Raw genomic sequence first — 10,142 nt, forward strand, 5'->3', positions numbered from 1 at the left:
GCGAAAACAGTGGCAAATCAACACGGTCCATAATCCAACACACCTGAGCAATCCAGCACTAGAAAAAGGCAATCCAGGGCAGAGCAGTAAGAGTGAGTGCCACTCCGGTTCGAACTTGGTCTGGGCACACATATTTTAGGTGTACAATCATTCTGCTGAGTGGTCTTTTGTAGAAACAACAGATTCACAATATCGGTCCATCAGGCGTGTTTTGCGGAGGATGTGTAGTCCAACTGGAAAGAACATGTATAAGGTTTCATCAACAAATAGCAATGCAGTGAGATATTGTGCAGAATGCGGTGTCAAATTGCGACGTTTATTCAGCGTCCGTTTCAAGCTATCCCAGAAGAGTATTGCACCTTTCCAATTGAAGAAACAATGCTCAATTGTTTCTGGAGCATCACAACGGCGGCAATATATCGTAGCCACAAAAATACCCTTTTCTCTAACCATGTTTTAAAGGGAAATGTCTCATTGTGTAGCTTATAGAATGATGTCTTTTTACATGTACAGCATATCCCGGTAAAAAGATGTACATCATGCACATCACGTCCCTGTAAAACAAAATACACAAAGCGGTACATGGGCGGAGGAAACAACACACAAAATAAATCCTTGTACCACCATTTCCTCGGTACTGAAAACAGGAACTCAGGGAAGAAACGAACAAGCAGGAAATGAACAGCCAAATACACCTCATGCATTAAGTTTCATAAACATAAATGACCAGAAATATTAGAAGAGACAGTGAGGTTCGGTATAGTACGTCATCACCGCGGCACATCCCACGCGCTAAACTGCAAGTCTGTGGCGCAAGGTTTGGTTATCGCGGTCTTCATCAACTTCCATTAGAAGTCGCCGCGGTGGCTGAGTGGTTATGGCGCTCGGCTGCTGACCCGAAAGACGCGGGTTCGATCCCGGCCGCGGCGGTCGCATTTCGATGGAGGCGAAATGCTGGAAACAAGTGTACTGTGGGAAGTCAATGCAGATTAAAGAACCCCAGGTGGTCGAAATTATCCTGAGCCCTCCACTACGGCGTCCCTCATAGCCTCAGTCGCTTTGGGACGTTAAACTCCATGAACCAACTTGCATTAGTGCGGCGCGAGCAGAACAGCTTCGCTGGCCGCTACATTAGAGTAGCCCGCCATCGCCGGAGCTGAAGACCCGGCGTGCATGCTTTCGCATTCACAGCACGTAAGTAGTCCTCCCATATGAATACGCCAACTAACCCATGGCCCTCAGTCCCCAGCGGCTGCGGAGCAACCGAGCAAGGCGGCAGTCAGACCTGTGACGCAGCTGATGGTTGCTAATAATATTTATCTCCCAATGCCCAATGGTGCGACAAATGAAATAGACTTCATACTATGCGCTCACCCTGGCATCGTGCTGGATGTGGAGGTCCCCGGAAAGGTGCGTTGTAAGGACCACGTGATGGTAAGGTTTCGAACTCACCTAGATTTTCGGACGGAACGGAAGAAGCTAGTGAGGCGGAAGCCCATCAAGGAGTTGGGGGTCAGAGGGAAAATGGAAGAATTCAGGCCCTCTCAGCAGAACATACCTATATTCGGCTTTAACCGAGGAAGAGGACCTTAATATTCAAGCAATTAATGATAATCTCACCGATATCGTTACGGAGGGAGCAGTAGAATTAGGCGGTAGGCTGGTTCGACAGGATACGGGCAAGCTATCTCAGGAGACGAAAGATCTGGTTAAGAAACGTCAAAGCATGAAAGCATCTGACCCCGAAGACAGAATAGAACTGGCGGAGCTATTGAGGCTAATCAGTAGGCGCAAGGTAACTGACGTAAGAAAGTTAAATATGGCGAGAATCGAACATGCTCTGTAGAAGGGAGATATACTAAAAACGGGGAAGTGGAAACTAAGCATATGGAAAAATCAGATGAATGCGTTAAAAAACAAAGAGGGCAATGTCATTATCAATATTGATAAGATAGTTAATGTCGCGGAGGCGTTCTGCACAAGTCAATATAATAGCGAATGCAATCAGGACGGTAATGAGAGAGCCAATAGCGCACAGTAATCGGTCCTCCCGCCAGTACAGAACAGAACAGAATATTTTTTTCTTATTTACACAAAAAGTGAAAAGGGAGAGTGGAGAATAAGCTTTTTGAACAAAGCTTGGCAACGCTCCCCCCCCCCCCCCCCCCGAGGCAACAGTAACAGCCTGCATATTTCACGTTACAAAACTGTAGAAAAGGCTATAGATTTCAAAAGTTCCAAATACTGCATAGAAGACTACAGATTTCAAAGTTTCAAAGTTCCAAAGGTACAAGGCAAAGAACAGTAATTGCTTACAAGGCAAAAATATATTCTTTCAATAAAAATGAAGACACGTGGAAGACAGCCATGCACACACTACGCATTTCTCTGTATACATAATTCATTTCACGTGCATGTTGAATATATGTCCGACTAAAAAAAAAAAGGCTTATCTAAAATGGAAACACTAATAGTTAGAATCAAGTGAGAACTTATCCACACTGATTATTTCTATTAGCATCACAAATGATCACTATGACAGAAAACTATCTGCAAAATGCGTTTGCTTTTAAGCCTTTCCACTTCCACGCCTTCCGAGTGGAAGCGGTTAAGAGTTCCAGGTAGTGTGTGCGCGATTCTTCGTTGGCCATAGAATGTAGGCGAAAAAAATGTTCCGCCTCCGCGGTGGCTGAGTGGTTGTGGCGCTCGGCTGCTGGCCCGAAAGACGCGGGCTTGATCCCGGCCGCGGCGGTCGAATTTCGATGGAGGCGAAATTCTAAAGGCCCGTGGGCTGTGCGATGTCAGTGCACGTTAAAGAACCGCAGGTGGTCGAAATTTCCGGAGCCCTTCACTACGGCGTCTCTCATAGCCTGAGTCGCTTTGGGACGTTAAACCCCTATAAACCAAACCTAAACCAAACACGATGGGCTTCAACTAGTTCCGTCGTCGTATTGCGTATCCCTAGCTGAAGAAGTCGCTCACTGGGTGTACACTTGGGGAGATGAAGAGCGGATTTGTAGGTTTGCCTGATGAGGCACTCTACACTGCCCTTTTCTGATTGATGGAGATGTAAGTAAGGTATAGAGTAGACGATACGACTCGGGACGAAGGCTTGAAGCAACCTCCTGAGGTTCGCCTCCTTCATACCCTTGTGCTTGTTCGCAATGCGCCTAATTAATCTGTTTGTCTGGCTGACGCAGCCAATGAGTTTGTTTAGAATGACGGTATATACCTACCGTTATTTTGAATGTGCATGTCTAGAACACGGAGGGTAGCTACCTTGGGAACCGGGACCCTGTCTACATGCACTAAAAAGGGTGGGGGAGTGCTTTTGCGCAAAGGGCGGCCCCTGATCACCAAGAGCTCTGATTTCTGAGGGGAACAAGACCAACGCTGCCGGCATAGCGGACGACGGTGTCAGCCGCCGCCTGCAACGTCTCCTCCATTTCTCCGATTATTTTTTTAGTGGACGCTTCATTCGCGCTTTGAGGTACGCGGCGACACGGTACTGAGAGAGAAAAAAAAATTGGTTTTTCCTGAATGTAAATGGCGTAATAACTGTCTCACATATCTGGGTGGACACCCAAACCGCGCCGTAAGGGAATGGAGAAAGGAGGGAGTTGAAGAACAAAGAAAGAAAGTGGTGCCTGAGTGGAGGGCCCGGGAATAAGTTCGACCACCTGGGGATCTTTAACGTGCACCGACATCGCACAGCACACGGGGACCTTTAGCCTTTCTCCTCACCGAAACGTGGCTGCCGCGGTCGGGTAACGCGGTCACCACGTGTTTCAGCTTGCTAGCCGCTACAGACAAGCCCAATGTTGCCCATGCCCGACCTATCTATCTATACGCGGGGTACGAAGCGGGGTACTGAGAAAGAGAGAAAGAGAGAGATGTGAGCTGCATGCATCAGCGCTGACAAGGCTGTGCTATACACACACGGCACTCCAGCAATGGCCGCAGCGTTCATTGCGGGACCAACCTCTCGCGATCAAACATTAAGTGCCACCTGCTGGTCTAGCAGGGTGAGCGCGCTGCCTATTCAGTGTGCGGAACACAAGATTGAAACTTGGTTTTTCAGGAAAGGAAATGGCGTAGTCTCACATATCTCGATGGACACCCGAACCGCGTCGTAAGGGAAGGGATAAAGGAGGGACTGAGAGAAGAAAGGAAGAAAAAGGTGCCGTAATGGAGGGCTCCAGAATAAAGTTCGATCACCCGGGGATCTTTACGTTCACTGACATCGCAAAGCACACGGGCACCTTTAGCGTTTCGCCTCCATCGAAACGTGGCTGTCGCGGTCGGGTTCGAACCAGGGTACTGAGAGAAAGAGAGATTTGTGCTGCATGCATTAACGCTGACAAGGTTGTGGCAGTCAAGCGGCACTCCAGCAATAGGACGCAGCGTTCATTGCGGGGACAACCACTCCCGATCAACCATAAAGTGCCACCTGCTGGTGTGGCAGGGTGGGCGAGCTATTCAGTGTAATAATAATTGGGTTTTGGTGGAAAGGAAATGGCGCAGTATCTGTCTCATATATCGTTGGACACCTGAACCGCGCCCTAAGGGAAGGAATAAAGGAGGGAGTGAAAGAAGAGAGGAACAAATAGGTCCGTAATGGAGGGCTCCGGAATAATTTCGACCACCTGGGGATCTTTAACGTGCACTGACATCGCACAGCACACGGGCGCCTTAGCGTTTTTCCTCCATAAAAACGCAGCCGCCGCGGTCGGGTTCGAACCTGGGAGCTCCGGATCAGTAGTCGAGCGCCCTAACCACTGAGCCACCGCGGCGGGGCGCTATTCAGTGTGCCGAACGCAAAATTGAAAACTTGTTTTTGAGGAAAGGCTCACATATATCGATCGACACCCTAATCGCACCGCAAGGAAAGGAAAATGAAATGAAAATTGGTTTTAAGGAAAGGAAAAGATGCCTGTCTCACATATCTCGGTGGGCACCCGAACCGCACTGTAAGAGAAAGATGATGAAATAACTAATTCCACTCATCAAGGAATCGGAGGGCGGTGAAGTCTTGAGACTTGACCGCCGTCATCTTCCTCCCCTTTCAGCAAGCTGTCAGCGGTGTCCAGGGCCAGACTGATGACTTTTTAACGCGACAGCGTTAAGTAACTCGTGTAGCGGAAAAGCCGGTGTCGTCGGCGGCGTTGGCCGTGAGCGAAAAATCCTCCTCCTCGCACTCCTCCTCCTCTTCGCAAGGTACCCCACGGCCCCAACAGATAGCGCGCGACGGCAGCGCCTTCCGCCCGTCTCGTTCGGGCGCAGTGTAGTCGGGCGGGCCCGCAGGAATCACGCGGTGAGCAGCGAACAATGCAGCGCACATCCAAAGCGCGTTCACCACGAAGCTTGCGGCTTGCTGCCCGTTCGTTCGGCGCGGAAGCTATGCTGGCGTTCGTGGCATCGGGTTTGTAGGGAACGATGTGCCGACGAACTACGACCGCAACTTGAGTCCCGCGCGTTTCGGCAAGGCGCCTGGCAGCGCTTCTACGTGGTTTTCCGCTCCGCGCGTCCATTTCACCGTACGTAGCAAAGCGATTTGCCGAACGGTCAAGGCGCCGGGCCGAACGTGCGATGGCGTTCCGTGGACTCCCTAGCAGTACTGCAACACGCTGTCACGTTCCACTCTCGAAGGCGAAGCTTAAGCTTCCCCTAATTTTTGTTTATGTCTGTGTAGAAGTGAGCGAGTCCTTTTATTAATGCCAAAGCATTAAATGGATCACTTTCAAGGTCGTATCCGCAAAAAAGTGCCTGCAAGAAACGGCACCAGGTGACATCACGAGCCTACGAGTCATGCGATGAAGATGAGGATGTCACATAAGGATAATTAATATAATTAGATAATGCTAAGACTAATAGTAGAATTAGTGAACACATCATATGAGTGCGACGTCATACCTGGTCACGTGACAGCGATGTATTGTGTTATCAAACCTATCACGTGACGATGCTGCAATATGACATCACACCTACTCACGTGACAACGATGTAATTTCTCGTCACACCAGTTCCCCAGACACCCCCATTTCAAGATCCATATGGATACCACATTACTACACATCCGGCATGACGCATTTCATAGAGTGCCCACAACCCGGTCCACATTTATGACATTAGGATTGTCCGGCAGGTAAACGCGCTAGATCTCATGTATGACATACTGCAAAGATCATGCAACGACACATGCCTTTGACTCTCGAGATGATGGCGATGATGATGATGCTAACGGTGTATCCTTATGAGCCCGCGAAAGTCTGATGTACCGCTACCAAACTAAATGTTGCCAGAATTTTGATTAAATATTGTACATTACCCAGCAGCCAAAGACCATTATGGTGCGGGGAAAGTAGGAATACCTGCAGCTAATAAATAGGGATGATGATGTTGATGTTCCTGTGAGGGCTAAACCCTCCCCCGTTTCCGCCACTACCCTCCAGGTGGCGATGGTAATTGTTGCGAAATCCTAGGAATTCTCCGATGACTCGGTAATCTCGCGGCATTTTGAAAGAAAGGGCTAGATTACGTCTTCGAACACTGTGCCAACTATTAAAATCACACAAGTCAAAACAACTGCCCTAGGGTGTGCAGCGTGAACCGCTCTCTCTGTCAAGAGCACTATGGCTCTCCGCTCGTTTCTCCGCAGCGAAATATTTTTTCGACCCCCCCCCCCCCCCCCCAGGGAAAAATCCGCCGAAGTACTCATACGCCTCAACAGAATTCTGAGACAAGCTGCTTTAAGTCAATCACTTGTTTTCCTTCAAAACTGAACTAATCAATGGTACGCCAGCATCCTCGACGTTTACCCCGCGAACACCGCGTGAGCGTTCTGTGAAGCCTACTGAAGTGAACGATGGGTCTCTCCAAAATAGTTAAAGGAAAGATAACGTGTAGTGCCTGGTCGTCTGCAAGGCAGGCCGTCAACCTAACTGATCCCATACGAGAAAAGAAAAAAAAAGAGAATGATTGGAAACATACAAACAAAAATCGCCCACTAAAAACAGAAACGAACAAAAGTTCCCCCCATTAAACGTCATATTCGAAGGTTTGAAACAGCGACTCAGCAGCACAGCGCGAGCATGTAATCAGTTCTATTCCCACATCTTCATTAAAAAACAATAATTGATGGGAATCAGCTATCACATCACTATACATTCATTATAGTTTTGCACTTTTTCGCCGCTGTAACACCGCTATGCTGGCGCTTTCGTCTCGTGTTGCGGTGTTTCGGCATAATAAGCGAATTTCTGAGAAGGAACAAGGAACCGGAGACGAAAATAGAGGTTATTCTAAAGGATAAAAAGTAAAATTATGTTTGCATCTGCTTCCAATACGGAACGGGAATATACAGAATTAGTGTGAGATTCGAAAGGGGAAGTCACTAATCAAAAGCTTCGACGGTGTTATACAGGTTTTTCTCGCTTCATGTTTTTTTTAATCAAATCAGCAGATGTCGTCATTAGGAACAGCATGAATCATAGTCTCTAGCCTGTGCTGACTACTCCAGTTTCTGTTCAGTAAGCTTGTGATAATAATAATAATAATAATAATAATAATAATAATAATAATAATAATAATAATAATAATAATAATAATAATAATAATAATAATAATAATAATAATAGTTTATTTCCAGGCAATTGTACATGATAGTAACCAGCCCGCTTAAGCATTGATGGTTGTGAGCGTGGCTGGGCAGTACAGCATGACTGCATCAGGACAAAGCCTTGCACACAAAAAAAAGAAAGCAATATTGAAAGCACATAAATGTTCAAAAAAATAAACAAACACATGTATGTCATAAAGTAGCCAAGCTCATAACAAGGTTTTAGTTTACTGGCATAGTATCTGAACAAAGAAGCACTTGCAACTGGGCTTGTTGGTGCGTATTCGTGAAAGACATGAGAGGGCAGAAATTGGCAAAAAAAAGACATGAGAGCGAAAGCCATGACTATCGGAATGCAAAGTGCTCTTGAAAAGCCAAGATAAGACAGAATGTGAGGTCGTGAAAGCCTTCTATATGAAGAAGTGAGGTTGCATCAGTGACACGTCAGTTGTTCTTCGCCACAGTGTGTGCTGTCTCTTGATGCACATCTGTGAGAGGTTATTGTTTGTCAACTGCGATTGAGAGCATGGATAAGGGCAGGGGCTATATAAACGCTCTTCCTTGAATAAATCCTGTTGAAAGTGCAGCGCTCATCCGGTTCCCTTACTCGCCCGTGTTGCCATTTTTGCACTCTCATGTCTTTGACGTATATGAACAAGATTGTATTTTCCTCAATACACAGAAAAAAACAGACAGGGCATTTTTGCAACTGCATTATCTTTTGAGCACTACATATAAAGAAATAGCCTTGTTCCAAATTAATTGTGTAATATGGGCAGCATACGAAAGGCACATGATGTCCTTCATTAAACAGCACAAATGACTGTATAAATGCCTTAATTTTCCGAACAGAGGTGAAGGTGTGGTCGGTTTCAAATTTTTTATAACATGAAGGTACCTAAAATGCGCTGGTTCTCTTTCCATAATTAATGTGCACACGTGGAATACTAAGTTTCTGTATGTGTACAGCAGGAACCCTTTTATTCGACTGCAAGGCAAGAGCCATGACGTCAGCGCCGGCAACGAGCATGAACACGAAGCAGTCTTGCTTGGGGTCATGCGCGCTGCGACGAATTTATTGCGTGCTTGTTGGAATGAAATTATTTGTTTGCAGCATAAAACAAAGCTACCGTGGTTCAACGTGAGTTACGTGCTTTGCTCGCTCCCGGGAGTTCGGGACGACCGGCAGGCAGTTACGTGTGCTACGCCAGCGGGGGAAGTGGGAAGTAGAGTGGCGTGCCGTGCCGTGACAGCACCACTCCTTCCAGGAAGACCAGATGGGTGCATCCTCCTGTAGGCTTGGGCTGGACGGACATTGTGGCGCAGCACCAAAAGCTAAGAGCGGACTGCTCCATCTGGTTGTCTAGACAGGGGAAACCGAACACCAAGCGTCATTGCATGAACACTGCGGTGATGCGCTTCAACTCCGCTTCGGAAGCGGCACTCGTCGGAGTAAGACGTGGCAACTGCAAAAAGTCTGGACGCCAAAATTTCGACCTCACTGAATGACGACGTCACTCAACCTCAAACTCACGCGTGAGGTTGAGGTCTGATTTGCTGACCTCATCCACAAAATTTCGAGCCGTAGCCGACCTCACCTCAACCTCACCTCAGGACGTGAGGTTGAGGTCATTTTGAGGTTGAGGTCGACCTCATGAGGTTGCCTCCCTCTGCTCGCCGATGCCGCTTAGTAGGCACTTAATGGCCGCATTTTATGTTCTCCCATTTTTTTATTCCTCTCATTTAACATTTGCCGCACTCCTCTACCCGCCGCGGTGGCTCAGTGGTTAGGACGCTCGGCTATTGATCAGGAGTTCCCGGGTTCAAACCCGACCACGGCGGCTGCGTTTTTATGGAGGCAAAACGCTAAGGCGCCCGTGTGCTGTGCGATGTCAGTGCACGTTAAAGATCCCCAGGTGGTCGAAATTATTCCGGAGCCCTCCACTACGGCACCTCTTTCTTCCTTCACTTCCTCCTTTATTCCCTCCATTGCGGCGCGGTTCAGGTGTCCAACGATATATGAGACAGATACTTCGCCATTTCCTTTCCCCAGAAAAACAACTATTATTATTATTATTATTATTATTATTATTATTATTATTATTATTATTATTATTATTATTATTATTATTATTATTATTATTATTATTATTATTATTATTATTACTCCTCTCTTTCCTCTTTCCATCTTTACCTCCAAAATTCCCTTCCCCACGCAGAGTAGCATGCCAGCGATTTTTAAACGTCGGCTAAATTCTCTGCTTTTTCATAAAAGGGTTTCTCTCGCTCTCTCGCGAACCCAGTGTATACGTTTCCTTACGACTGTATGCTAATCCATGGGTCAGTGTGTCATTAGGAAGGAAGGAATCTTTAATGAACCTCGCAACAGAGCTCACGATTAAGCAATGCTTTCAAATCCAAAGCACGTAAGCAGTTTTAAGTGCCCTCCGTAATTTTTTTTAACTTCGCGAGCTTTCATTTCTGCCGAAAAAAGAAAAGGGCTACGTTAAGTGTACCTCATTGG

The sequence above is a fragment of the Amblyomma americanum genome, chromosome 1 (genome assembly GCF_052857255.1).
Source record: "Amblyomma americanum isolate KBUSLIRL-KWMA chromosome 1, ASM5285725v1, whole genome shotgun sequence".
Taxonomy (NCBI): Eukaryota; Metazoa; Arthropoda; class Arachnida; order Ixodida; family Ixodidae; genus Amblyomma; species Amblyomma americanum.